Source organism: Pollicipes pollicipes, unplaced genomic scaffold (genome assembly GCF_011947565.3).
Source record: "Pollicipes pollicipes isolate AB1234 unplaced genomic scaffold, Ppol_2.1 Scaffold_6686;HRSCAF=7923_pilon_pilon_pilon, whole genome shotgun sequence".
In the NCBI taxonomy this organism is placed as follows: domain Eukaryota; kingdom Metazoa; phylum Arthropoda; class Thecostraca; order Pollicipedomorpha; family Pollicipedidae; genus Pollicipes; species Pollicipes pollicipes.
In genome coordinates, this window is record NW_023596921.1 from 19082374 (window position 1) to 19088958 (window position 6585).

At 51.2% G+C, this 6585-nt stretch overlaps 1 pseudogene; it reads left to right on the plus strand.

Moving 5' to 3' along the window:
• Nucleotides 1-5929, plus strand: part of LOC119107164 (twitchin-like) — a 151810-nt pseudogene extending 145881 nt beyond the window's left edge.
• The last annotated feature ends 656 nt before the right edge of the window (nucleotides 5930-6585 follow it).

Here is a 6585-nt window from a genome sequence, read left to right on the forward strand (position 1 = left end):
GAAAAAACGCAACAACTATCAAAACGGCACACGTGTGAAGAGCATGATGAATGAAGGTCCATCTGGTATCGGCTTGCATGATTGGTGATTTACGGTTGTCTACATTTATTTGAGCATCTCATCGGCACGTGGTTATTATGGGACCTTTTATTTTCCTATGTCTTTCCGTTATGCATTTGATCCAGGGCAGGGAGAGTGGCATTTGCCTTGTCCGTCGTCACATGCACACCTAATGAGTGAAGAGAAGCTCGGATGGCGTACGTTTGCGTGTGAATGGTGCTACCTCGTCCACGTCAAAACGTAGCCTGCGGTGGAGATAAAGTTATGTTTTAAGGCGATGCCAAACAAGCGGACATAGCATGCAGCATCTCATTCCACTTTGTTTTGTCGAATTGCTTTTGCACGATGTTGATGTATCTTGGCCAATGCTTGAACAGCGTTATGTCCTATATAGGTTGCATTAGCATCCGCGGTTAACTGCAACGTATGCAAAGATGTCCTCGCGTGCAAACGAATGCCCGTAATTGCCCGTTCCGTGGTCGTTCCCTAAACATCGGCTTCAGCATATATCACACCGTGGTCTGTTCGTTTTTAGCTGGTGCTGCTGCGGCCGCCAAAGGTATCGTCCACCGTGTGCTACTAACCCCCACACACGCTTGTATACCAGCGCTGTTGCGATGTCAAGGGCGTAAGCTTTGCGCTCCGTTCAGATCAAATACGCTCCAAGGCATCGCTTCTGCACTACCGCGTGCTACATGACGCGCTGCTTCCCATAGCAGCGCGCTCGATGAACATCAGTACTTTGACGACCGAGGTTACCGGTTGTCGATGCCGTGTGCAGTTCAGCAAGGTTTGGTGTGCCCAGCGTTCCCTTTGTGGCTGCTAGCGATGGCTTTCATATTGCTGCCACCGATGAAATGACGTCATAATGTTATTGGTGGCTGCCAGCATTGATAGTGATGCAGTGCTTCGCGGGCGAAGAAAAACTCACATAGTGTGAGATGCCTCGAATAATGCGGAACTTTCCGTAGTTTCATAGCCTCAAGTAGTTACGAAATTGATGCTGGCTTCAGATAGTTTCCTTCTGCTAAGAACGTGCCTGGGTCTGCAAATACTGAGTGCATAGTCGAGAGAAAAAATTATACTTACCCACATAAAAGCCATCGACTAAGTATATCAAGGTGTTTGATATGTCATGGTTAATAAGCCCGGCGTATGCTTTTTCTGAGATCATGAGTTATTCACCAGTCATTCTCGCCTGAACACATTTTGCCGGCTCATTATTGTATCGACCTGCAGCGCCACGCACTGAGATAACCGTTACAATTAATATATAAACTCGCAACTGGGACGAACGTCATCGCATCGTTCGAGATCTCCAACGGCTCCGCCCATCAGTCCGCTTTGATGCCCCTCCCCCTCAATCCCGTGCCCCACCTGACGCCGTCTGTGGCCTGCGCAGCCATGGAGGCGGCGCCGAAGAAGGGCGATAGCGGTGAGGAGCCGCCGCGGGTGGTGGAACACATCCAGTCCCGCGTCGTCAAGGACGGCGACGCCGTCGTGCTCACCTGCCGGCTGAAGGGTGAGTCCTAGCCGGGTCACTAGTGGTGCACCGTTTGTTCCATTCGTTACGGTTGTGATATTGTTAGCGCTTAATAATTAACAGCAGGTTGGCGTGTAAAAGAGCTCTGTAGGTAAAATCGTCCAAAGGATATTAGCAACGATAACTCATCGCCCAGTTACGTGAGCTCGCCGGGTGGCTATGGACAGTTCATTTCGAGTCTTGCGGCTAATATCACGAGCTTGCTGGTGCTTTAGCACTTACCCCGGTGATGAGTGAGAGCTCAAACGTACCCGAACTTATACTTATTTGGAAAATGTTGTGTAGGGTAATGTGGTGAGCTTATCTGTACTGTTTCTATCTCGTCAGTGTCGGCTTCCATTTGACTCATTTCCTCTCTTCAGGGACGTCCAAATTCGACGTGGTGTGGCTTCACAACGACAAGGAAATCAAGCCGTCCAAAGACTTCGAGTACGACAGCGACGGCGACCTGTACCGTCTGAAGATCGCCGAGATCTTCCCCGAGGACTCGGGCGCCTACACGTGCGAGGCCTTCAACGACGCCGGCGAGAGCTTCTCCTCCTGCACACTGGTCGTCCTCGGTGAGAGCCTATGGCTCGGACATGAACAGTAGCGAAGCTGGCACCAGTTTGCTAAATGTCGGATTCCGCGCGCTTTACGTTCGGTGGTTCGGTGATGTCAATCGTTGCGTCATATCGTTGCGGGATGTAAGGCCTCGTATGCATGTTTGTGCGTATGTGGGGTGTGCGTGCGCGCGTGCGTGCGTGCGTGCGTGCGTGCGTGCGTGCGTGCGTGAGTGAGTGAGTGAGTGAGTGAGTGAGTGAGTGAGTTAATGAGTGAGTGAGTGAGTGAGTGAGTGAGTGAGTGAGTGAGTGAGTGAGTGAGTGAGTGAGTGAGTGAGTGAGTGAGTGAGTGAGTGAGTGAGTGAGTGAATGAGTGAGTGAGTGAGTGAGTGAGTGAGTATGTGTGTGTGTGTGTGTGTGAGTGTGTGTGGGGGGGGGGTCTGTCTGCCTGCCCTGCGTGCGTACGTGCGTGCGCGTGTGGGCGCGCGCGTCTTGAAGCTGGGTGTATCATCAATACAGCAGCTCCGTTTAAACTCACAACAGTTGAATGCTACCATTTTGGTATCGTGCCAGACCAATTGGGCCTCCAGCGTCCAGAGCCAATGCACAACCGTTCAACCGCTCAACAACCCGTCCATTCCATTACAGTTCCGAACGAGGAGGTAAAGCAGCCCGCCTTCAAAACATTCCCAGCATCGGCCACGGTGGCAGAGGGTCAGGCGGCCAAGTTCTCAATCGTGCTCGAGAAGTCAGCCACAAAAGGTGAGGCAAATCTGGTCCCCGGGTCACAAGTGAAGAAAAGTATTCAAGGATGCTTCTCTCAGAGGAGCCATCATTTTCGTCCACCCGTTGGCTGCGGCGCAGTATTGGCCACTGGGCCGACGGCGGCTCAGGGAGACTGCAACGCCTGGCGTCAGGTTTTCTGTCGCTAAGATTTGCGTTCCCGCATGCTGAAAGCCACGTTACATAAGCAGTATCACTAATCGATTAGCGTGTTCAAAGGTATTTTTTTAGAAGCGTCATCATTTGTGTCCACCTGCTGGCTAGGGCTCAGTATTAGCCGCTGGGTCAACGCCGCGCGGCCTACGGAGACTGCAACGTCTGGCATGGAGGCTTTTGTTAAGATTTGTGAGCACGTATGTTCAAAATTACGCTACACAATTGGCATCACTAATTGATACCGTTTGAATGTTGAACATTTCCACACAAAGATGGCTTGTCCATGTTAATGCACATTTTAAGACATTTTTATCTACAATTTACCTTCGCGGAGTCTTAATAGGCCTGTCGAACCCATAGGTATAAAAAATCTGACCAAGCTTCTGAATTTTATCGGTTTAGAAGGAGTCCACTAAGCAATTTTGAATTATGAGCACCGGTAATTGGTTCCACGCAGTTATTCAACGCCTGATTTCTGCGGCTTATTGACTTCAAAATGCCAACAGAATAGATCCCGCGGTGGCTTCTAGTTTTTGTTTCTGTTCTGGTTAGAAGGTAAAAGTAACAATATAACGAAGATGTTCTTGTTCATCGTTAACAGCTAAGTTATATACGGCGATCTTTTTTAGGCGGTCACCATCAGTGGGGGGGGGGGGGTTAACTCGGTGCCCCCTTGGCAAGGATCTGTTCACGCCCCTGCCTACATGCAAAAGTAGATTAAGGCGGCTACGTTGAATGAGGGTCAGCTGAGTGTCCATTGGGCCAATTCATGCCTAAGGCAGGCAGCTTCCTGAGAGATATATGTTTACACACCAGTAAGTAGTGGTGCTGACCCACAAATATGCAGTGAAGCAGCCATACGATCAGTTCGCAGTCAGTCCTGGAGGGGGGGGGGGGGGCAGCCGGGCCAGTGGCTGCCGACGGCGGAGGAGAGCAGGGTTCAGATAAGGAATATGTGTCAGAAGTGTCTTTATTCTGTGGCTTGGTTTTTTAAAGGCAAAATTCCAATTCTATGGTTTTTCGCACTGTTTTTGGCAGTTCGTATTTGAAGCTTTCGGATTTCTTTCCGCCTAAAATGCTGCGACAAATTTTGTCTCTAGCAAAGTAGTCCGCGAAATTTAAGTGCATGACATTTCAGAGGCACTGTGGGTTATCGATTCGCATGCAAAATTCTGACCAGCTTATGTCGAGGTCGTATTTTGACATTTTCCCTGTGTAGGTAGATGCCCCCTCAATGACCCAAAATGCCTACCCGCTCGTGGAATTTTGGGTCTCGAGGGAAAGCAATGTTGAAATGGACGAATAATCATGGGAAGCTGGAAAGCCTTCTTTACCGAATGATACAAGATGACTCGAATAGTCGAGATTGTGTACCACTGCAAAACAGTTGTAGATGTATATCTAGCCAACAATGACATTTCATTACTTCCAAAAAAGGGTTATGTGAATCAAGAGTGGACAATAGTCTCCGTCTCTAACCCACCCACCCACTGGTCACCGGGCTTGCTTCCTAGAAAAAGTTTCTGAAGTGTACCCTGAGCCTGCCCTCCCCCCCCCCTTGAAAGGTCACCACGCCTATGACCCTCTCCGCCAGTGACCTGGTGCAAGGACGGCAAGCCGCTGGAGGACAGCGGCACCCACCTGAAGATGAGTGGCGAGAAGACCAAGCACCAGCTGGAGATCCCGGCCTGCGTGCCCACCGACGTCGGCCAGTACTCCGTGCGCGCCCAGAGCAAGAAGGGCGAGACGAGTGCCAACTTCTCCCTGAACGTGGTGGCCAAGCTGGACTGAGGCGCGCTGCCGGCCGCGCCCATGGTGAGTGCATACGGGCTGGTACTGTCGCGTGCAAGACGAAACGATGCCTTTGAGGATGGATGGTGTTTGGGTATGTTGTGGTTAACTGGTTGTGGCGAATGGACAACGACAATTATTTGGGTCTTCATAGATCGTGATGTGGCAATTGGACTAAACGCTGTTCATGGCACGTTTGCCTTTACAATTTTAAATATAGTAATGAATATAACAAAATAATAATATTATAAATAAATCATATAAATTTCTAATATAACTCATGTAGATTTAATATAAAAATATAATATAAATTAAAATAAATAATAATTAAATATAATACAATTGCAATTACCATCAGACACATTGATCTAAGCTGTCACAAATTGAAGGATGCCTGATGCCTGTATCAAACGGAGATGCGGTCAGTTTTCAGAGTGCTTGACCTGACCGAGTGCCTGCCCGACTGAGCGGTGGATTCCGCTCTCCAGTTCTTCCACTGGAACGACGCTCGCTGGTTCCAGGTGACCGTGACGAACGAGACGAACGTTTGAGGCGGGGCGCATGTCGCACGTGCGACCAACGAGAGAGCACGTGCCGTCCACGAGCGGCGATCGCCCGCACGTGCGCACGGCGTGGGACCGCCGGAGCCACGTGTCGGCCCGTGCGAGGCTGAGCTGCCGGAGCCAGCCGCCCTGTATATAGGTGTCACAATGCCGTCGCCCGCCGCGGACCGAGCCGCTGCCGCCGACACGCGCGCCCGGGCGCCCCCGCTCGCCGTAGATAGAAGCGAGCGGTGGGACGCCCGGCGGGCCCGGACGGGCCCCGGCGGACCCCCCGCCGACTGCACCCGGCGAGGGGCCCGCCGCTCGCCTGCCCGGGCCCCGCCCACCGGCCGGACCCCGCCCCTCTTTGTAATGCGGTGATATGGGAGTGACGTGCACGCGCGGCGAGCCGAGAGAGAGCGGCTGGGGAGGAGAGAGCGGCCGGCGCGGGCCGCGCGAGAGGAGCAGTCCCGCGAGCCTCTGCAACCGGATGAATATACTGTCTTGTGATATTGGTTTGTGCCTTTGGTCGTGCCGAAGCGGGTTTGTGGTGGCTTGGGATAGTGCAAAGTTATCGTAATCAGTAACTAATAAACAGGCGGTGGAAAAGAATGCTAATGTGAGGCTTGAAGTCGAATTTGAGCCAAAAACGAAACCCGGAGCATACATTTCATGTTGAAAAAGCTTTCTTGATAAACGCCTACAACCGTCCAGAAAGGACAAGTGCAAAGCTATGCGTACTTGCATGTTATTGCCGCAAGTGAGGGCGCAGGATGCGTGCGGAATCCGTTCCGGATTCGGGCAGCATACGTTTGATGCTATAGGCACACACACACACACGAACTCAGGGGAAAGAAGCTCTGGCTGCCAGACCGACGCTTGGTGCCATAACTGGATGGATTTTATAGCATTTTGTGTCCATTTTTGCTTCGCATCGCGGTATGTGCGATGCCACATTGCAAAGCTACTGAAACGACGCGCCTCCCTGCCAGCCAGCGGCCCGGGAGGCGCCGCCTCTCGGTCTCTAAATTTTATTTATTTGTGCGCCGATTTGTGCTTTGCATATCTCACTTACATGGAAAACAAGACAAAAAAGGAAAAAGGCTCAGCAGACAATGCAAGAATACGAAACTTAGCCCATTTTGCAGTATGTACCTAGCTCAAAATT